This window comes from Desmodus rotundus, chromosome 7, assembly GCF_022682495.2.
Source record: "Desmodus rotundus isolate HL8 chromosome 7, HLdesRot8A.1, whole genome shotgun sequence".
Taxonomy (NCBI): domain Eukaryota; kingdom Metazoa; phylum Chordata; class Mammalia; order Chiroptera; family Phyllostomidae; genus Desmodus; species Desmodus rotundus.
The window spans coordinates 125,875,545-125,899,555 of NC_071393.1; the positions used below are offsets into that span (position 1 = coordinate 125,875,545).

At 43.7% G+C, this 24,011-nt stretch overlaps 1 long non-coding RNA gene across 1 annotated transcript in view; it reads left to right on the forward strand.

The window, feature by feature from the left end:
• The first annotated feature begins 333 nt into the window (after positions 1-333).
• Positions 334-24,011, forward strand: part of LOC123480518 (uncharacterized) — a 47,495-nt gene continuing 23,817 nt past the window's right edge. The window contains exon 1 of the long non-coding RNA XR_006656554.2: positions 334-371. This is a non-coding gene — a long non-coding RNA (uncharacterized lncRNA). The remainder of the gene's footprint in view (positions 372-24,011) is intronic.

The window sequence follows — 24,011 nt, forward strand, 5'->3', positions numbered from 1 at the left end:
CAGCAGGAGGAGCTTTCATTGGTTAGCTAATCCCAGCTCTCAGTTTATCATCCAATTGTCTGCCTGGCTGAAAGTGTTAGGAAGGTAGTGCCTAGGTAGCTTTGAAGAGGGAGAAACAGGGATACCTATACAGCCTCTGAATGTTTCTGGTGTAGGACTAAACCAACAATGACTTCTCTGTCTTCTGAAGTTTGCATACCACACCCTTTAGAAATCAAACTGGAAAGAAGGAAGAGAAGGAGAATCCAACCAAATAAGAATTGAGTCAGGAGCCTCAACTTCTAACCTGCCAGCACATGCACAGACAAGGAAAGAGAAGGAGGGGGCAGAAGAGAAGGAAGACAACAAAAATCCACATTGAAAGGCAGCACGTGAGTGATGATGATGGCTTTGGGCAGTAAGATAGATGAATCAGAAGAGTGTGAGTAAGTTCAGCGGGACAATTTGCCATTACTCTGCCAAAGTCTCTGATATTCATCAACCAAATGTAGTCCAAATTGGAGTCTTGGAGTAAAAAGGTTTGAGATGTGGGATAACGACTCACCCTGTGGTTATGACAGTCTTTACTCCTGGTGTTCCAACAAGTGCAGGGCCGCCCCATCCCGGAGACCTGCTGCAGCCTTTCACCCTGCAGTTAGCATGGCTTGCCGACCTCGGTCAAGGCTGCACAGCCCCTCCCTGCGGCTGAGCTTTACACACCTGCCACATCGGTGGGGCAAACAGGCAGTTCATCATAATCAAATAACCAATAAACCTCAGGTCTTGAAACTCAATGCCCCACCTAAAAGGTGCTCGGGCTCGGGGAAGTTAGGGGAACACACACCAGGTCGGCGGCTCTGCGGACTGCCCCTAACACTCAGGGGTCGGCGCAGAGCGGAGAGTGGGAAGATTACAGAAGTTTCAGAGTTGTCTGAGGGTGAGTTTATGATCTGTGAGGAAGGGGCTGGCCACTGTGAACAAAGCTAAGCCCGGTGTCAGGAAACTTACTTAGTGTTTACGAAAAATTTGGAAGAGGTCCCAGGGCCCATCATCGGAGAACTCAGGCAGTCACCGTGCAAACCCCACCTTAAATTGGGAAGGCAGTTTCATTCCCTCCACTTAAATTGAACTTAAAACTGGGAAGGTTTGCACTTTTCCAAAAGCTGATTTTCCCTGTGAAACACAGAGTATCGTTAAGAAGGGGCAGGGCGTGCTCTGGAAATGTGCCGTTCTCATCCACCTAGAGTCCAGTGGGCCACTCCAGCCTTCCGGGGCTGGGGCTGGGAGGGGCCGTGACAGTGAGGGAGTGGGAGAGGAGAATATGACGACTTCGCTCTAATTCTGCCTTGCCATAAGGTCAGGAAAATGCTTGTTTAGCGGAATGTGAAATTCATAAGGATAATTACCTGCTGTATTCATATGAGTGGCTAAAAAGCTGGTAAGTCTGCAATCATATTTAACTATGTTGCCTTAAAGTGGGGAGGCATTTAAGTGCCTTTGTGGATATTTACACTTACAGGGATTCAGAATATCAAGGTTTTGTGTTACACACCAGATGCATCAGTTTTAAAATGTATATATAAGTATACATACCTAATAGTAAAACCTATGTTATTTATATATTGCTGGGACAGCTTAAAATAATAATTAACATGCATTATCTTACACGGTTTCAAAGGGTCAGGCATTCAAGAGCGGCTCAGCTGGCTGGGGGCCTCTCCTGAGGTCATCGGCACGCTGCCAGCACGGTCTGAAGGCTTGACTGGGCTGGGAGATCTGCACCCGAGATCATCCACTCACACAGATGGCAAGTCAACGCTGGCTATCGGTAGGAGGCCTCGGCTTCTTGTCACATGGACCTCCTTGTAGGGCTACTTGAATGTCCTGACAACATAGCGACCGGTTTCCCCAGTGTTTGTAGTAGGACACGACTGTACTTGCTTAAATACAGTAGACATGTGTTCTCTCATTTATAAAAAGTCCCGAGATAGGTGATGCATGCGTGGTATAGTGGCTCAACTAAGTCTTCAGACACCCCGGTCATTCTGTCCACCGTCTATTCTACAAGAACTGAAGGTTGCCTCCTTTTTAACATCGCTACCAGAGAGCCAGCCATCTGTCCACAGTCCAATAGGAAGCAGAATTGAGAGTGGAAAGGCAAACACAGGTCCACACCAGTTGTCTGCTTCATAGTTCTACTTCCCAGAGGATCTACCCACTAATGAGGATGGCCACACCAGATTATAATAGAGGCTGGGAAATGTAGATCTCAGGCAAGCCCATGGCCACTCCAAATGAAATCAGTTCTTATAACCAAGGAGGAAAAAGGGCATAGGATCAGCAACAAGTAGCTTCTGTCATATCTGATTTTGTAGAAATGGCCAGAGTGTCCTATGCCAGAATGCTCACATGGTATTTTCATAGATTGCAATGTATTTTTAAAAACCAGTGATAAAAGTTCCAAGTAGAGAACAGTGGAGAAAACAGGTGGGTGAGAAGTAGCCACAGCAGAAGAGATAGATGTCTCATTGTGGGTAAAAGCATAAATTACTGTATTTTTCAGACTATAAGATGCACTTCTCCCCCACCATAAATTTGGGAGGAAAATGGGGGTGCATCTTATAGTCCGAATGGGCGGCGATGGAGTGGGGTTTTTTTTCCTATTTTCCTCCTCTAAAACTTAGGTGCGTCTTATGTTCTGGTGAGTCTTATAGTCCGAAAAATACAGTATCTGGAGTACTATCCCATTGTAAGGATCAGAGGTTTGCCATGTTCCCTAAAGAGTTTTAATGGTTCCAGGAAATGAATGAGAAGTGACAGATGCTCTGTAGCCCTAGCCCACCATAACTGGATTATCTCTTTCCAATGTGATTGGGGACCCATTTGAACATTAGGCTGAAATCCAAAGTTGTTTTTCCATTCTTTGTCCCTGACATTTACAGTAAAAGACTGAATTCTCTGCCTACTAAACTGTGAGTCACTATCCTAGTGGGTGTTGGAAAATGATACAGAAACAAACAACATTATTTATGCCAATGGGGACGGTAAGTCACCCTTCCTTTGCACCCAAAAGACACAAGTGCAAATCAAAACTTCTTATGCTTCAGAAGGGAAATAATCCACAAGTTTCTCAGAGGAAGGAATTACCTACCTGCCTATACAGTGCAATAAATGTCTCTTTTAAAGTGAAATAATTTCTGAGCTCCTCAGCGGAAGACTTATGGTGAAAAAGACAGCACCAATATTAAAATTTAATATACCCAATATTGTCATGTAACAATAAATCAACCTGTAAAAAAGCAGCAAGTATTTTTTTTTCTACTCCTAAAAAGAGTTACAGTGCTTTAACTTGAATGAACGTTGGGTTATGATTGTGGGTTATGATGGTGAAAAGTATGAATTTGAGTCCCAATGGCAATCAGATGGGGTTGCACAGGGCAGTGTATATAAAATGCAGTGTACCTCTCTGTCAGTGTCAACGAGTATTTGCCTCTCTTACTAATTCAAGACTATAAAGATGACAAGTTTAGAAGCCAAAATAATGACAAATTGAAAGCTTTAAGTATTTCAATCTTTTCAGCTTTCATGGTGTTTTGCAAAGATTGTCTAGTTCTACTCAGACTCGGGTGTACGGGGATTGGTCTGAGTGCATATTAGTAACAGAAGAAAACTCCAAGGCTCAGAGGAAAAACTCTTCTAGTAGGTGGACTTCTCATCCTATTGTCTACAGACCAGATGGACTCTGTTAAGACCATTTCTATCCATAAGTAGAGTTTGGAGCCATCATTTTTCTAGATTTGCCACCCAGACAAATCTAGTTTAAATTCCGGCCCTGCCACTTAGCAACCGTGTGTCATTGTGGACATGCTGCTAAATATTCCTCAGCTTTTACCTATACACATGTAGGTAAAAGGCACGCTAAGGTGCAAGGTTGGCGGAAGGAATACCTTATATGAAAGGGCGGAACCTGGTGTAAGTGCTAGGTAAATGCTAACCACCTCCTCCACACACCCCTTTCTGAATTACAAAATCAGGAGTTGGTCTCTATAGTCTGTATGCATCCCCATCAAACAGATCTTTGAGCTGCTTCCTTAGCTCATTATTCCTGGAAGATTAAATACTTCTGTATGTAAAGTGATTAATGGCACAGGGCACCTGGTAAGTCTCAGAAATGTGAGCGCTCATCATTATCATCATTATTACTGGAGGTTGCTGGGTTCTATCTATGGCGCTGCCGGAGCTCATACAAATGACCCCAACCCACAAATTTCTCATTATGACATGACTGGTGGAGGGACAGTGGAGTTCCTCATAGAGTGTGGCTACTTTCACTGCTAAAATTTGTTCAAAGACCTTTTTTCAATCCTTTTATTATTATAATTCATCATAAAAAGGCCACACTTAGACCCCAGGAAGCCCTGGCTTCCGGACTTCCGAGCTGTGTTGGCTGCGTTTTGATTTATGAGAGGTCAAGGATGCAAAAGAACCAGCCACAACGGTACACATCCACTCTAGCCCTAAACCTAGGGCAGACGAAAATGCCACCACATCACCTGGAGAAGAAAGCACAGGCAGGCAACCTGGAGTCCCCCCGACAGAGCACAGCTTTGTGGAAAGAGAGTCCTCCTGATACTGTGCCCAGAGCAGCCCTCAGCCTGCATCTCCTGTGATGATTTACAGACCACCCACACCTTCCATCAGAGCCTGAGTGGGACAGCAGCCCACTGCCATCCAAGCTGATTTGTTAGCCGAAGATCAATCATCAGGGCCGACAGAAATACAGTGGAGATTAGAACCCACATGGTAAATGTGAGCACCTTCCCAGGGAGGGCAGGGTGGAAGAGAAAAATGATGGCTAGGGCTAAACAGATAAAGTTTCTTTTGTGGCGATGTTATATCACCCTTAAATAGAAAATACGATTCATTTTCCCCAAGGCTGAGGACAGGCAGGGCAATCCTTTCCAGACCGCTTTGCTGCTTACACTGCACTCAGGGAAACACGTTTTCAAACCCTTGTGTAGTGCAAAGAGAAGCAGCCAGTGGTCACCAGAGCAGCTACTGGGAATTGAGCCCCAAGCCCTGTGCTACGTAACGTGTTCCCTTGATTCCCAACAGTGATGCTGGAAGCTAATATCATCCCGATGTTGTACATGAAAATAAACCAAGGGCCAGCAAGTCAGGCAGTTCATAGACATTTATTGGGCATCCATTGTAGACCAAGCACTGACTGTTTTACATGCTAAGGATTTAGTGGTGAATATAAAAGACAATGCACCACAAGGAGCCAACATTCTAGTAGGAAAATTTTCTTAAAAAACACTTAAATAGTATGATTTAAAGTGCAAATAAGGCCCTGACTGGTGTGGCTCAGTGGATTGAGTGCCAGCTTGCAAGCTAAAGTGCAAATAAGCACCGTGAAGGGAATGAAGTAGTTTGGTTTGTTACAGAGTGATTTGCTAGGAGAGAGGCTGTCATTTCAGCTGGAGTGTTCTGGGGAGAGGTGACATTTAAGTAGTGTGCTCAATAATGACAGGTCAGCCATGAAAACATGGTGGAGAGGGCTTTTCAAGCAGAATAAAGAGAAAATGCAAAGGGCCTGAGGTCAAAGCAGAAAGAAAGTGCAGAAAGAAAGCTTGTATGGCCAGGGGCCAGGATGGGTGAGGCTACGCAACATATCTGAAGTCACGAAGTTAGGAAGTGACAAAGTCAGAATTGTCACCCAGAACTGTATCAGAAGCTCATGTGCAATCCTCTTTTACACACATAGGTGAACACACAGCAACAGCCTGAGTACAGCCCACGGGTTTGGAGTCAGCCCACCCAGGTAACAACCCTGACCTTACCAGGTACAACTTGTAGGGCCTACTTAAATGGAGTTACCTGACTTCTCTAAGGCTTCAGTTTCTTTAACTGAAAAAGAAAATGACTGTGAGCATTGAGCAAGTGGTGCTATCTTTCCTACTCCTAGGGATTTTTCTAAAAGGAATGAAAGAAACATTTTCCATCCTTGCCCCAAGAGTTAGATGGGTCTTGGTCCTTGAAGACTAAGCTCTCTCTAGAAAAAGGCAATGGGTTTTCTCATGAAAGGTTTAAAAAAAACAAAATGAGAATCAAAATTTCTCATTTTGGTGGAGACATGCCCAAATAAGAATAAGAAGTATAAGTCTTCCAGGATTCCTCCCTCAGTTTGTAGGATTGTGCAAAAGCAAGCCAGTTTCCCTGAGCTACCTTCTCCGAGCCATTCTTATATCTCAAGATTTCAGGTTGACCCAATGAGTGAGGCATCTGACATTCCCGAGGGGAGTGTGGGTCCAAAGGAGAAGAGAGAGAAAGGGTGGATATGGGTGCCTATGTATGGACTTTCTTTTTATGTTAATTATTTTGCATATGAGCACTATACTCACATGGAAAAATATTCCAATAATGCATAATGACTGTAGAGTGCTAAGTGGTCTACTTCCCATCTCCACTTGCAGTTCCCCAATTTATTTCCCCAGCAGTAACTACTGTCACCAATTCTTAGGCATCCTTCCAGACTATTGTCTACAGAAACATCAATCAGTTATCAGAGTTTCTATGCATCGATCCATGACGTACAGCTCATAATGACATTTATGTTGACGTTGAAGAAACAGACCTTGAGATGTGAAAGGAGCCACCCAGATTTGCCACATTCCAATGATGGTGCTACTGGCACCATCTGCCCAAAAGAACTTTATCCCCAACACATCACAATGAACACGGAGAGATTGCTCTTCTGGGCAGAGAAGGAAAGTTTCAGTATCTCTTCATTGAACACCAACTATCTGCCAGATCCCAAAGCAGGCACTTGTGAGCACATCTGGAGAGAAGAAGGGGTCCCCTCGACCCAGCCCTGTGCACAGCAGCAGAGGGGAGCAACTTGTGTTAACCTGCAAATAACGAAACCATAGCAACAACAGTCTGCCTGCACCCACAGGAAGTCGTGTCTAGTTTGAAATGGAAAACCTGAATGAAATGCCCATTTCCCTCCTAAATGAGATACATCTGCTTACTGCAATCCAGTATTTTTCTCCTAAACAAATAAAGCATCAAAAGGAGCCCTGAATGGGCCCAGGATCCCAGAGGTAGATGGGGTCTCCAGGTAGCAGGTGCAGACAGGGTGAGGAGTGGGAAGGGCGCAGAACACCGTGGTTAGGCAGCCGATACCATCCTGTTGTTTCTCTGGTTCTTTCTCAATGTCTCAGCTCTCAGTAGGTAACCAGATCTTGTTGTGATTAATTATAGAAGGAATGCTTTGGAATGGATGCACCACAATTATTAAAAGTAAAAACAGCCCTTGATCAACACCCTGGCAAATGTTCAGTCAGATGTGTAGTTAGAAAGAAAAAAAATTCTTCCCAAGAATAGCTCTGATCAAGAAGCAGGTGTCATTATGGAAATGATGACTGTACATCAGCCAGCAGTCACAAACCGAAGGCAGCACCAACACCTTCCTGCCAGCTCTCAAAGGGGCCGATTCTTCCGTGCATCACCCCTACCCCCTCTCCATTTTTTTTTAATTCATGCATCAACCAGGTAGGACAACTTTCTAAGGCTTCCCTTTGCCCCAAATTTTTCAATTCTCTTAAGTTGCCTTTACTAATAGACTCTGTGCCAAAGTAATATTCCAAAAGAAATTAGCTTTGTGCAATAAATAAAGGCTTATTGAGTGAAATGTTGTAAATCTTTGAACAAAGCATTTTCCTGAGTTTTTTTTCTTTATTTCTAATCAAAACCCACCCTCTCATTCTCCTCCCGTGCCCATCAGTGCCGTCTTTTCTCTCAGCAGCTGCCGGTCCAACCCTGGGGTGAATTGGATGCAGGTAACACTCAACCCTGCTCAAACCCTCAACTCCCCAGCAAAGAGAGAGAAACAAAGACCTTGATAAACCTTGAACCTGGAAGTATGACAGTTAAACACAGCATCTCCCCCTTGTTAACCCTCAGTCCTGAAGGGAGCTGCATTATCCTGGCTGGTTTTAGGGAGACAAACAAGAGGCTTTTTACTTAAGTTTTTTACTTAGACCCAACAAAGAGCAGCCGAGGATGGATGGTTCTAACTCATGATTGACACTACAGCCCATCAAACCACCATCCCGTAACCAAGGACTACCCACTCTGGGGCAGGCACAGGCAGTGACCAGGGGGGAAGAGGTGACAAAGACCAAGTCCTTGTCCTAAATCAGAACCAGCTGAGAACCAGACATGCTGCCATATGCTGTGTCTAAAACAAGTAGGGGGTACGGATAAAATTCCAGGGCATACAGGAGATTTCTATGGACGCCGCTAGGCTCCGGGAACCTGAAGGGGTGTAAACAGAATCCCAGGCATAAGGAATCACAGAGCAAAAAAGTTAGCAAAGAAAAGAGAGTTTGGAAGAGGAGAAATATATGGGGTGATGAAAAGAGAATGTAAAACAAAACCTGCATATAAAAAGGAGAGTCACATCAGAATGAAGACTGATGGACTAAGCATCTGGGAGGGATGATGCACGAGCATAAACAGCCCACCTGTTGTCAAAGGAAACACAGGTGATAAGGTCAGGAGGCCCAGGACCTTTGATCCCACGGGAGCTGGGGCTTCCTGCATACAGATCCAGAGGAGGCCTCACAGGCCCTGTGGAACCATGAGGACCCATCGCGGTCTGTGAGGAAACCCCAGCGCTAACAAAGACAAAGGCTGGCACCGGATAATAAGAAGCAATTGGAGGTCAGACCCCGGGCTGGGAGGCCTTTATGGAATAATCATGTGAGGCCCCTGCTATGACTTCTGTGGGTCTCTCTTCCCCTCCAGACATGGGCTCCTCAAGGGATTTTCAGGACCCAGACCCTGTCGGTACACCCTAAGAGTAAGTGTTAAATATATGAACAGGTCACTTTATATTTTCCACAAGGTTTTTGTGTATATGAGCACATTTAATCTCCTCATTTAAACCTCATGAGTTGGGTGTTAGACATTCTAATTTAAAGTGGAGAACTGGAACTTGGAGAAATTGAATGCCTTTTCTAAGATGACACAGCTAGGAAAGAACAAAGCCCAGGTGACCCATCTTCCCGGGCGACCTCGCCGTTCACCTCCACCATCATCACCACATCCACCCATGGAATTCCAGCCTTTCATTGACTATGTACGATAGTCCCTTAGTGCTCTGACTTCCCTCGTCCTTCCTCATTTCCACACACTCACCAAACAAGAGTGCACAAAGTTTCTACGTGCCAGAGACTGAGCTAGGCACTGGACATACCACAGTGCATCAAAGCCCCTGCTTGCCTGGGGCTTGCATTCTAGGAAGGAGACAGATAATAAGCAAGACAGGACATATTTGAACAAGATAACCTCAGTAGGTGAGAAGAGCGACAAAAGTAATAAAACTCAGGGTTGTGATGGAGTGTGATGGAGGAGGCGAGCAGACTGGGTATGGTGGAGAGATAGCTGAGCTGCAATGTGGTGAAAAGGAACCTGCAGAAACCTGGGGTGGCGTGTCCCAGGCAGAGGGAACAGCATGTGCAAAGCTTCTCGGGTGAGAAGAGCTGGACATCCAGGAGGAACAGGAAGGGGGTCGATGTGGAAGGGGCATCAGCAAAGAGGAGGGAGCAAACAGATGAGTAGGGAGAGGAAGCCTAGTCTCATACAGAATCCAGATTTGAGACCAAGCTTATGGGAGCTGTCGTTAGAGAATTTTGAGCAGGGGAGTAAAAGGTCGTGATGTGATATCTTTTTCCAAATGTGATGCCAGTCGCTGTGTGGAGAACAAAGTGTAAGGATCTGAATCAAGCAAACAGAAACCATGCCCTGTGTCTCAAGCAGGAGTGGATTCGATATGGGGACTGAGAAATGAAAGGGCTATTGGAAGGTCTAGGGGGTGAGATCAGAGAAATTGCAGGAAATCACAGGTGAAGGAAGTCCCAGAGACTGTCCTCTGGAATCTCAGTGACCTGGTATGATTCAGAGGACAACTGGGAAACTCTGCCAAAGCCACAGGGACAGGTGTGTCTCCACTTCCCTTCAGGCTTCGGAAGCTCACAAGGACACCATGTCGCACCAGGCAAAACCAACCTGGAGTCAACCAAAAATGAGGGGAATAGCCCTGCATTGCCATTAGACTCTCTAACACAGTGGACAAGAACGGAAGTAGCTAGGAGTCTACCGCAAAGGGAGATGAGGGGACTCGGATGAGGGTGGCGGCAGTGCAAACAGAGAGGCCAGGAATGATCGGGAGCACATTTTTGCCGTAAAGTCAACGGGACTTGCCGATGGGGTGGATTTGCTCACTATTGTCAATCCTTAGAATGTCCTCTCCCAACTTTCTTCCCCACTGTCCCTCAGGGGTCACTGTTCCTCTGGAAACATCATTGAAATTTAGTTCATAGCCATATCATTCACCCACTTCAGTGTGTAATTCAAGGACTTTTAGTATATTCACAAAAGTTGTGCATCCCTCACTACAATCCATTTTAGAGTACTCCACAAAAAAAGAAGCCCTGCACCCCTTAGCCATAGCCCCCAACCCTTCCATTTCCCCACCCAGGTGAATAGTAATCTCCCTTCTGTTGCTAGAGATTTGCCCATTCTGGACATTTCATATAAATAGAATCATACAATAGTTGGTCCTGTGTGGTCAGCTTCCCTCAGGTAGCATAATGTTTTCAAGATTCATCCATGCTGTAGCATGCCTCTATAGTTCCTTTATTTTTAAGGTCAAATAGTTTGCATTGTGTGGATATCGCATTTTATTTGCCCGTTCTTCATCTGACGGGCATTTGGGTTGTTTCCACTTTGGAGCTCTTATGAATGACTCTGCTATAAGCATTCCTGTACACGTTTTTCTGTGGACCTATGTTTCATTTCGTACATATACGGAGTAGAATTGCCAGGTCATAGGGTAATTATTTAACCTTTTGAAGAACTTCCACTTTTCCAAAGTGGCAGTACCATTTTACATTCCCACCAGCGGTATGTGAGTATTCTCGGGTGTCACTTTTGAGGCCTTCCCTCAGATCTTCTTTCCCTAAGTGCCCAGGATGAGCCAGATGCTTCCTCCATTCTCACCAGCCCTGTGCATATCCCTATGATAGCTCTCTTTGTACTGTACTGCCTCCTCTCCATGAGCATCTTCAACAGAGACGGTCTCTTCCACCTCTTCATCCCCACTGTCTAGCGTAATTCCTGGCTAAACGTTGGTTTCTGATTTCCACTCAATTGGTCAAAGAGACAGTCCAGATTAATTGGAACATACTCCGAGATACTTTTGAGGCAACAACAGGTCCGATGTCTTCGGGGAAGCTCAAAAATGCAAAACAAACTCTGAAAGCAAGCTGCTGCAGATCTGAGACTAAAGGGAAGAAACCTTTCTGCTTCCATAGCTGCATTCCAACACATGTTATAAATGAATAATTTATAAGTGTGCAATTCACATTTTCTCTACGATGGTGCCCAGAATGCTGATACGGAGAGAACAGGGGAGACTAATGAGATTTTTACGAGGCATTGTGTGCAGGTTGGTTCGGGATTTGTAGTATTGGTTTCTCAGCAATCACTGAAGGCTTCCCTGGTCACTCCCAATCCCTCAAGCTGAAAAAAAGAACATGGACTTGCACAGAATCCCAATAATACACATTTAAATAATTATTTCATACCAGACAAGGCCTACTTGCTGAACAACGGCACATGGTCTGTCTCTGTGGCAGCCCCAGTGGGCAAAGGACCCCTTAAGATGGTGTTTAGGAAAATCTATTCCTAGCTGGGCTCTATCCCTTTCTGCCTCTTATTCTTTATTTAAGAGGCCACATTTTCATGGAAACAGGATTTTTGTTTTATCCAAAAGGCTTTCTACTTAAAACTCTTTTAATTATGGTGACAATCTTGGGACTGATGAGAAGCTCAGAATAGAATTATAGCTCAGGAAGGAAGGGAGGGAGAGAAGGAGGGAGGGAGGGAGGGAAAGAAGGTGAGAGGGAGGGAGGGAAAGAGAGAGGGAGAAAAGGAGGGAGGGAGGAGGGGAGGGAGAAGGAGAAAAGCAAACTCAGGTTCTAGGACCAGCTTCACTACTAATTCACAGAGGAAATCGCTAAACAGTGTGCTTTTTTTCACACATAACAGGACTGAACAAGGATGGCATTTTTCAGCATAAGGTGTTAGGTTGATAGGACTCCTCAAAATATGCTTTTTTAGTTTTCAAAACTTTATTGAAAATACAAAAAAACATTCCCTACTAAGGCCACCTAAATATCTAAAATTCAACACTGCTAATTGACACCTAGCAGTCTAAACACATTTAAATAAAATTCCACATTCCCCCCCCTAAACCCACTTTTTCCAGCCCACCCACCCTCTCACTCCATGAAATGAGCACTCAAACAGTTGCTCATGCCAAAAATGCCACAATCATCTTGAACTTCTCTCTGGCCCTTACTCCCCTCATCCAATTTGTCAGGAAGTCCTACCAGCTTTACTTCTAAAATACACCCCAGATCCATCCATTCCTCTCCATTCCCACTGCTTCTGCACCAGCCTAACCCACTAGTCTTCTTCCTTGGCCTAGGGCATTAACCTCCAGCCTCCCTCAAAAATGGGTTACCCCATGCCAATCTATTCTCCACACCACAACCTGTGACCACGCTTCCACAAACCCCACCATAGTTCCTCTAGCCCTTGGCAGGAAGTCCTGCTCTCTACAGTGACCTGCAACCCCCCCTCCAACCCCACTGCCTTCTATATTCCCCCACCACATTATTGTTTAATCCTCCCTGGCCTTCCTTCTATTTCTAGAAAAGGCCAAGTTCTTTCCCTCCTCTAGGCCACACTTGCTGTGCCCTCTTCCTGAATTGTTCCCTCCAGATGTATCATGTGGGTCTCAGCTCAGGTGTCTCTTTCTCTATGAGTCTTTCACTCCATCTCTCCAATATTGCTCTATCTAAACTTGACAGGACCACTCTATTTAATGTTGCCCACCATCACCTTCTTCTAGTCTTTATCTCCATTTGATTTATCATTGATTTGATTGATTTGAAACTAAATGAGATATTTTTAATTATATGCATTATGTTTTTCTTTTTATTTACTTTATATTAGATCAGTGCTTGGTCAAAAGTTCTTTCAATTCAATTTTTCACACTGATCCTCTTGGGCTGAACTAAATAAATTCAGATTGTCAGTGGCAGATGGCTTTAATCTTTAAAAAGGAGAAAAATAATTTTGGTAATAATAGTTATGGTGAAGACAGCAAAGATTTATTAAGCCTTTATCAAGTACTAGGCATTTTATAAGTATTTTATGGGCATTTAAGCCTCAAAATAACTCTTCTCACATAAATACTTTTATTATGCTCACTTTACTGATGGAACTAGAACACAGAAAGACCCAGCCAAAGCCTATGCACATTGTGATGGAAGGTAAGAGGACCAGGGTTTGAAGCCATGTTGTCTCAATGTAAACTCCATGTTCTTAATCATAATAGTGTTCTGCTCCTCTTAATAGTTACAGTTAAAAAACTTTCCCCTCTAGAATTAAGTTTCTAGGCAATAAAAATAATGAATATGTATCATTATCTGAAATAGTTCAGATGTAATTTAGGATCACTTTTAAGTGCCATAGGATCCCAACTGATCCCACACTGGTTCCTTAGTCTAACAAGGCAGACAACTGGTTGGTTATCACACCAAATTGCAGATGCCAATCAACCAAGTTGACAGCCACTGTGTCATTAATTTGTTCATTTCCGGTGAGAAATAACTGTCGTCGAGCAGATATGATAGAGAAGTTGGAGAATCAGGCCGTCCTCACTCCATAGGCAAATCCATGTGGAGAGAAAGATTATGAGCAATTTACTTGGGATGGATGGAATCCAGGTGGGAAAATGAGGATGAAGGTGCTGCTGGCTGATGCTCCAGGCAGGTAGCTGGAGGCGGAGTTTCTCTCCCGCAGAACTGACTTAGACAGGCGTTGCCTCTCTTCACCTTCTTCCTGCTAAGTCCCTCCTCCCTTTGCCTTGTGTCAGTGCCTCCAAGATGTCTCGGCCTAGGAAACATTCTATTTCTAAGATGACATTGCGTTTCCCCACACTGATCTAAGTCAGTTTCATAGCTTAACTCTCAGAGACCAATCTTACCTATTTTGAATTCTCATGAGGAAGTTTGTGCCCTTGTATTTTATCTACAAGAATATTGGCCTAAAATGAGAGGGAGAGATGATGGGACATTCTCAGCTCACCGGCTAGGTCCTTTCTAACTCTCAATTTCAAGACTTAAATGAGCAAGGGGAAAAAATGTTTCTTTCCCTTTTGCCCTTCAGAGGTTTAAATTTGATGCCAGCAATAAGGCATCCTCTGCCTATAATTCTGTCTTAATTCATCATTTGTGACAGTTGATCTTACAACCTTCCCGAGTTGTATTGTAATGAAGAGAAAAAGTGATGGGCAGTTGGGCAAAGGTTTTACCAACTGCTATTTCTCTTACCTTACGATCATCCATGAGCATGGTTTCACTTTCACTTCACTCCCTAAGCGGTTCATCGCGTGAATTAAAAGCCATAGGGAGCCTGGCAGAAACATTTCTAGCAGGGTTCTGATTTTCAGGAAGTTCCAAGTCATATCTTTGGGGCGGCCTCGGGTTAAGTGTCCTCTGTCTCATTTTGATCAGAGGACATTTTATTGGTATTGGGTATAGATGAAAAAAAGAAAAGGTCCTCGAAAAGAGGTTATGCTCTGAGAATTAAACTAGTAAAATACACAGTATAATTGTAATTAGGCATCTGTGGGCATAAAGCGAAAGATAGAGTCTGAATGTGTCGCTCAAGAATTCATCGACAGAAACCTCCAGTAATGATGATGGAAATCATCTAGGGGGATGAGGCTGAAATTTGACAGCAGTTTAGAAACTAGAAAACTAATCAATTGACCTTCGTAAGAAAAGCTTGGAGAGGGGGTGAGATCGCCATTCCAGAGAGCATTCAACGCTGAAGTGCCATCAGCCAATGTTGGAAAGTTGGAAGCTGCCTACTGGTCTGTGAGGAGACTCACCAGGAAGCCCCCATTAGGTACAGCTGAAACTTACTAGAAATTCACTGATGGGTGTCTGCAAGACCCACTGACGGGTTTGTGTCGGGAGGCTCCCCTTAAGCTCTGGCAGCCTCACACCACAGGAGCCAGAGATAAAAGTACACAGGGAACAGGAAAAGGAGCCCCTTCCTCCCTCAGTGGCCCTCCAGAGCCCTACTGACAAGCCATGACAAGCCACCTGGTAAACAAGAAATGCTTACACGGTACAGCTCCAGGATCACAAGCCAGGGCAAAGAAGCATGTGTGAAGCTGGGAAGCAACAATCAGGCACCAGTACATATGAAATATGCTGAAAGAACTCTAATTTCATAATTTCTATCGAGGATTTCTATCGCTAGTTGAAAAGGTCCAGAATTTAGAAATGAGGCTTATGTTAAAATGCATGCATAACTCCTCCTTCCCCTGAAACCCACTAATGGATAGAAACAGTAAGAAGAGAGCTTGAAAAAAGATTTTCACATTCAACAAATGAGTGGAAGACAGAAAGCAAATGAAGGAGTGGTAAGTGACTTGGAACGGTGGCTGCTACAACCAAAGACGCCTGCAGAGGGGATGGGAGCCGGTCCACCCACAGAATCTTTGGAAGGTGTAGAATTTGGAGCCGGCAGGTGTGTCATACAAGTCAGGGGTAAGAAACAAGACTGAAAACACAGGACGTCAGCCATCTCGGGCTGCCACAGTCAGGCACCATAGTCCACAGGGTTTAAAGAACAGAAACTTATTTTCTCACAACTCTGGAGGCTGGAAGCCCAAGATCAAGGGGTCAGCAAAGTTGATTTCTTCTGAGGTCTCTCTCCTCCACCTCCTTCTCTCTGTGTGCAAATTTTCTCTTCTTATAAGGACACCAGTCAAATTGTACAAGGGCCTCTCCGATGACTTCATTTTAACTGAATTGCCTCTTTAAAGACTCTATCTCCAAATATAGTCACATTTGGAGGTACTTCAACCTATGAATTTGGGGGATAATAAAGTAATGCAGGTATTAGTTTGAAATTCAAATAGTCAATGGCTTATAATGAAAAACAGAAATGCCCAGTTAATCATTCCCCACTCTACAGTTCAACTCCCCACAGGCAATCACTTTCAACTCTTTGCTCTTGTTTTCTCGTACTTAACCTCCATACTTATATAAATAAAATGTGTGCCTTGCCTTTTATGAATTGATTAATTTTAGACATTATGTATTGACATGTCTTATGATAGATGAGGATTTAGCTCTCTCTCCTGCCTTCCACTCCCATTCCACTTACCTTCTCTTCCACACTCTCATTAAAATGATATAAAAATGTTCATCAACAGTCAAGACTGACATTATTGTGACTATGAAAAAAATGTTAATAATGAAGAATAATTATATAGCATAATTATATTTTATTTTTTTTTAATATTCTGGGAGGTTTTGAGTTAATATTTTACTCATATTTTTCATTTGTTTACTTTTTATGTTTGTATTTCATTTTCTCATGCTTCGTTGTATTTCCTATACATCCATCCATGTTATTTTCCAATGGTCAAATAAATAAAATAATCTGTAAACTATTTTTCCCTGAGTTCCTCTCTCCATGTGCTTCCCCTCTATGTTTCTGTCTGGACAGTTGGCACCAAGGCCTGAAGCACAGTTCTCATCATAAACTTTCATTATGTCTCTGTGTTGGATCCACTGTGTCCCAGGAAACTTTTTGTTTGGTTTACTACTTCACGTTGCTGGAGCACATGCTCCTGGATTCATAGGAAGTTGTTCATAGTGATAATTATGTATTTGACATCTTGCTTTTCTAAAAATGTTTTAATCTACCTTTATACTTAGTTGATAATTTTTCTGGGTATAAAATGTTAGGCTGCAAGTCATTTTGCATCACAATGTTGAAATCATTTTTGCATTTCTTTCCAGATTTGTTATCAAGAAGTCTGATAATGTTCTCCAGGTCCAGCATGGGTGGACCTAGAGAACACTATGCTAAGTGAGATAAGCCAATCAGAGAAAGATAAAAACCATATGATTTCATTCATATGTGACATCTAATGAACAAACTGAACTGACAAGTGAAATAGAGACAGACTCATAGATAGAGAGCAGGCTGACAGCTCCAGAGGGGGGGTTGGAGGTGGCAGTGTTGGGCAAAAAGGAAAGGAACTCGTGGACATGGACAACAGTATGATGATTGCGGGATGGGGTGTGGGGGAGTAGAAGGGGGGTATATAGTAATGGAAAAAATATAATAAAAATAAACTAATTAAAAAAAGAAAAAGTCTGATAAAATTCCATTCCATACTCTCTATCAATGACATTTTCTCCCACCCCTAAGGAAATTTATAGGTTTGTTTTTTTTTTTCTTTTACTCTATGGTCTTCTGAAATTTCATGATGAAGAAATTTCACTGATGAAGGGCCGGTGTGCTTGCCTGTTGTCATTCACTGTGCTGGACACAGTGGGTTATTCTTTCAATCTGGAACTTCTGGGAAATTTTCTCTGTTAGAATCTGAAAATGACTGCCTCTCCATTTTTAAAATATTTTATTAATCTACTGTGGGGCTTCTTGTGTTGATATTCTAAGCTTCTTACCTTTTCCCCCCTAGTTATTTCTTCTTGTTTTATTTGCCTTACTTTCTGAAATGTTTCTTAGTTTTTATCTACTAATTTTTTGTGTTGCTTTTTGTATTTTGACAGTTTTCCAGTTTTTTTCTAATTGTTCCTCCTTTACCTTGCCTAACCCCTCTTTTTCATATATTGACAATGTCTTTTCTTATCTCTCCAATGTTATTTAGTCTGGCTTAGGGAATATAGCGGGTAATTTTTCTTCTTCATTCTTTATCTATTTGCATCTGCTGTGTTTTGGGTTCTTCTCATATTGGATGCTTTTTTCCAAGATGTCTGATAGTCCATCCACATTCAATAGTGCTGCTTCGAAAGCTGATTAGAAGCACTGAAAGTGTGGATGGGACATATTCGTAAATAATACTCAAAATCCTGAGACTGACGTCTATCTACAGATCTGGTATCGGCATCTGGCATCTCTGAGGATCTTAGGTTTTTCGAAAGTAGACTTCCAAAACTCCTACACGTATGGAGAAATTTTACCTAAGCTCCTGCTTTCCACTCGTGACCTGTCTCCTCCTTGGATCTTGACTAATGTCCTGAGCCTTTTCCACTTGACGCCCCTGGAAATAAACCACTGATCTGGTGTATGTATATGTGCATGTGTGTGTGTGCACATGTGATTTGTTATTAACACTTTTTCACAGTTACCATAATGTCAATCTTGACTGATTTTATCAAAAATTTTATATCATTTTATGTCAGTGCCAGAAGAGAAGGGAGGTAGAATGGGAGTGGGAAGAGGGAGAGAGAGCTAAATCCTCAATTATCATAAGACAATGTCCATACATAATGTCTATAATTGACCAATTAATAACTGACAAGGCGTGCATTTTACTTATAAATATAAAAGTAAGTACAAGACAACGAGCTTAAAAGAGTTGAAAGCAGTTGCCTGTGGGGAGTTGAACTGTAGAGTAGGGAATGGTTAGTTGGGCACTTCTGGTTTTCATTATAAGCCATTGGCTATTTGAATTTCAAACTAATGCATGTATTACTTTATTAAAAATTGAATTTAAGAAGCAAAGAATTGAACCAGGAGATTGGAATGAGAGGTGACAGGCAGGTACCTGGGAACTGGAGCACCTTTGGAACCTTATAAATATTGAAGTGAGTAGTGGACTTCCTGCAGGTCTGTGTAAAGGAGGCTCATGTTATTTTAACTGCATATTAAAAAGAAAAATGAGGGCAACAGACTGAAGGACTTAGGAATATCCAGGTTGAAAGCAGAACTCCAAATTCATGAACTTTAATATATACTAGGCTTCTTTACGGCTTAATGGTTGCAGACTAGTAATCAAAAGTTATTCAAGAATAACTCCATTCGAAAAAGTATGAAAGGAAACTCAATTCACTATACACCACAACCACTTTTTACCATTTTTAAAACCCTTCCTCCTGTCTTCACTCCTCAGGCTCCCTTCACAAGGCCTTGGCTCTCACAAGCCAAGCTCTTCTCTCTGCTCCACACACCCAGCCCAGATCATGCAGACTGATTGGGCGTCTCTTCCCTTTCTCCACATCTGTGGTTTGTCCTTCTCTATGTACTGTTGCAATTTTATACTCACGAAGTAGGCTGGCAAGACCTGTTCTTTAATTAGCAGAACTGGGGAAGAGAGAAAGTTATCATGAGGTACTCAATTCCTAATTGTAGAATCTTCTGAGCTAACATTGAAGACATGGGGAAAAAGTCACATGTTGCCTTTTCTTTGCATTATTCCTCTGAGGGACAGTCTCAGGATGTGTTTACTCCAAGGGGTGAGTGTGACGAGCTCTGAGGAGAGAAAACAGAAGCCCAAATGTTGGTTGTGTCCCAGGGTAAGAGACCTAGAACTCAAGGCCCGAACAGTCGCTAGCATGTACAGTCCTGAGGGCAGAGGATATTGTCGACTTGGCTGACAGCTGTACCTTCAGTGCCTAGAGCACAGCCTGCCCCGAACTAGGTGCTCGATAAGTTGCTGAAAACTTGACCCTCTGGCAGCTAGTAGCCTAGTAAGGTCACAAACTGCAGGTCCGGGTCTCACCAAGCAAGCACCTTCTCCCTGCAACAAGCTAACCACAACGGCAGTGTTTGGAAGGTGGTGTTTCTCTTGAAGAAACTGGAGTGCCAGGCTCTGCCTGGGCCTCACCAGGTGGTTGACACGGGCCATTTTCCAGCACATTCTTAATATTCTAAGAGAGTCTGTTTTCTGAGTACACGCTGTCAGGACCTGACCTCAAACCAGGGTGGAAAATGCCACCTTTCAAGAGGCCCCAGCAGCCTGCCAGCCTCCTCTGGCGATAACCCCAGCTTAATATATAACCTAGTGCCTACAGAATGAGAGCCCTGGGCTACAAACCATTAGACCCAGAACCGAAAACCAAACGCAGAACCCCTCCCACTACAGAGTGTGGTATTTTACACACAGGACCCAGTGGAGTTGCCGGGGCAATACCCTGAGAACACACGCTACAGAGTCACAGAGCTACTGAGAAGTCGGCGTGTGGGAGGAAACAGGGGCCCCCTCCTGTGTCACTGGGAGAAACATCGGTGTGGGGGGTCAGTCAGCCAACGTGGATGACTCCAGCAAGACTCAACGAGATAGGATCGTTCAGGGCTTATCAACACGACAGAGGGAATTTTATAAAATACGTGTCCGCAGCTGCAGATGACCCACAGGCGCACTGGAACAAGCTGTTCCGCACGCCGTGCCCTCCGCGCTGCCCCCAGATGACTCCGCTCGGGTCCCCGGGGTAGAATGCATGCCCCATCTTCTCGGGCATTCGAGTAGAGGGAAAAGAATTTCCCATTATAACCTGGGCTCCTTTGTTATCGTGGTGCCTACTGTCATCTAAGTCACTTCAAAAATCTGAAAAGGAGTCTTATTTTTAAATTCATAATGTTGACCAAAGAGACTTGCCTTTATTATGCTCATAAATCATTCATACCTCTTTCATAACAAAGAAATTATTTTTAATTTTTATAAGGCTTATTTTTCTCTTTCTTCCCAACATGAGAGGAAATGAGAATAATATTTTATGTTAATAGGAACAAAATGTTCAAAATGTATGCACCGTATAGAAACCCTATAAAATGTTTCAGTGGAAACATTTTTAAACCAACAAAGGAAATGAAACACAAAAAGCCACATTAAAAGAACATTGATGATTTTTGCTTTAACAAGGAACCTGAGAGGAGCGGATTCTGGGTGGGTGGAGGCGGCCTCTGAGGGGAAATTGTATTCCACAGGGCTCGTGCGGCTAGGGGATGTCCCTGAGCCCAACAGGAGCCCAGCCCAGCTCTCAGGTGCTCTCTTTGCCGGTCAGCCCCTTCCAGAAGCAGGACAGTCCCCCCTAGAGGGGTCCAGATCCCTGAGTTCAGCCTCCAGGGACTGAGGCGGGTGCTGCCCTGCAGGAAGCCTCTTCACTTTGCCAGAACAATGTCACAAATCCTTGGACCTGGCAATTACTCCACTGAAAACCCAGGAATGCCCTTCAATCCACGGAAGGGTTAATAGTGTGGGGAAAGGAGAAGTACATAGTTTACAGTGAAGAAAATGGACCCCCAGTAGATATCCACAGCATCAGAATCCACAGCATCAGGGACAACAGTGGTGGGAGACAAGATTTGGAGGAGAATCTTTTTGTTAGCAGAGACCAAATGGCATGTGCTTGTAGCAAACATGTTAGAGTACATTGCAGCAGGACCATTTGCACGCAGTAGGACAAAGTCTAGGACAACCAGACTTCCCAGCTTCCTGGTGACCACATTTGAGGATTTCAGCACCTTCCTGTGGAAACAGCCACGCTGAGTCCTGCAGGCAAAGTTGATGGGGCCCCTGAGCAATGCAGGAAGGACCTGAACCACCAGGGCAAGGCAAGCTAAATAGACAACCACCCCTCAACATCAACTCAGAGAAATGGAGATGAGCCCTATTCTGCCCGTTGGCCTCCCCAAAATACCACTCACTGCGTTACTAACTTCTAAAATCTCCGAAATGCTTGACTTGGCCTCATCATTGTTAAAACACTTTGGTAGACATTTACAGCTTGCACAATAAATGAATCACAGTTTTTGGAGAGCAGATTTTGATAAATGAGAAAGGGGCATGCAGTGAGAGGGAAAAAAACCATATTTCGAGGACCCATTATATGTCGATTGCTTTGCCTGGGTTATCTCATTTAATTTTCACAATAGCCCTCATAAATAGATATCAGCTACTAAACTGGTAATTGTTTCGTTTGCTGGCTGCCTTCCTCCTCTCTGCATTTGCTTCCTGCCATGTGGAGAGCAACACCCAGACTCTTGCATCTAGAAGGGACAGGCCCATGGGGGCACTGGTGTAAGACGACAAGGTGGGAGGACAGAAGTCAAGGTGTTTGTTTCCTACGCCCTCCATGTTTTCAAGCTGCATTTCTGTCTGCAACTGTTTTTCATCATAAGTCCTTTAATAGCCAACTCTTAAACTATTGCTTGCATTTCTATGATAACAATTCGTTTTAAGGAAGGAAGAACTGGGCTAGTGGGAGGAGATTGGAAAGAGAGGTGACAGATAGCTAGCTACCTAGGAACTGAGGCATCCCCCTTGGGACCCTGAAACTCTCAGGGACTAATCAGAAGGCTGGTGGGGACCGTGCTACCTACACACAGGCTCACAGGTAACCCAGTTGGTGGCACATGTCCTCCGATGGTGCCCTCGTAAGGATGGTTTCCCTGGCTTCTTGCTTGGGGCAGTTTTTCTCTCTCCTCTTCCTTCAGAAGTGGCAAACCCTATGGGACCTGTGGGCCAAAAAGCCCTCTTCACTGTTTGCTTCTAGAAGATGTAGATGGAAGTAGGAAGCCTACGTCCAGCCCTAATATCTGGGTTCTACTCCGACTCAGCCTCCACCGTAACTCATGCTGGACTACACCGGCCTAGGGAAAATAAGTGACCAATGCTTGCCCACTCGTCTCTTTATTCCTACGGCAACAGAAAGAAGAAGAAAGCCATTGCTTGGTACACTAACAAAATTAAATAAAATTTAAAAGAATGTTAAAACATTGGATTTTTACTGCCCAGGAAGAAATGGCACAAAGTGAGCATTCCATATAAGTAATGAGAAGAACAACTGTTTCCTTATTCCTGGGATTTTACTATTGAAAGAGTGCCGTTGATATAAAACACAATTTTCTGTTTATTATGCTACTTTTGTTTTGAATTTGAGGGGCCTGTTGTTTGAGACATGCTTTTTGATCTGTAAATACATCTTTTTAAGGCTATGCATGTCTTCTGATGTTAACAGAGCAGCTGTTAATCTGGAGAGGGGGGCAGGGAAAGGCCTCTATGTGGAAGCCATCAGAATTTTACTGCAAAAATCCATACCTGTACATGGGAGCTCTGGCGTGCAGTGAACCAGTCCCTCACCGCCTGGGACTGCCCTCTGCCCCAGGCTTCTGGGAGGCCAGACAGACCAGGGTGGAAAGTAAAATTCTATCAAGGAGAAAAGAATCAGCAACCAATTCACACCTTCGCTCAAAGAGCGTGACTTAAATTAGGAAGGATTGCATATGTCACCACGCGATCTGTGGAAAGCTCAAGAATAAAACTTACATAGGCTGTGCTTTGTAAATAAAAGAAATTTGGTATGCATTTTTCCTAAAGAGCAGCTTTTTTAAAGGTGCAGATAAAAATGCTGTCAAACGAGCTAAGGTAGGCACAATTCCATTGAGCCAAAAATTTCTAAGAAAGCCCTTACCTAAAGCTCAGAAATGAAGAATGTTCCTAGGGATAACCCGATGACCTGGACACACCGCGTGGTCTCTGCCCCCTGCAGTTTTGCTGCCTCTGGTTCCTGATGAAGTCTTAATCCTTGTATGGCTGACAGAGTCCTGCTCCCAGAGCAAAGAGACTATTGTAGTAATCTGGGTGATTCATTCTTGAGCTAGGTTTGTGCAACTTTCAGACATTTTGAGGTAAAAATGTTATAAATGGATTCACATAGCTGAGTGAAAGCACTCCCTATGGGTGTTAATTACCTTTCCTCTGTGGCACTACATTGTCATCATTGTAATGGTGAATTTTATGTGTCGACTTGACTGGGTCACGAGGTTCCCAGACATTTGGTTAAATATTATCTCTGGGTGTGTCTGTGAGTATGTTTCTGATGAGATAAGCATTTGCATAAGTAGACCGCGTGAAGTAGATTTTCTTTCCCCAAAGAGAGCGTTTTGGAGGGGACATCAGCCAATCCATTGAAGGTGCAAATAGAACAAAAAGGTAGAAGGAGGGGAAGTTCTCTCTCTCTGTCTCTCTCTCTTTCTCTTTCCCTCTCCCTCAGCCTAACACTTAGAGCTGGGACATCAGTCTTCTCTTGCCGTTGCACGGGGACATCATCAATGCC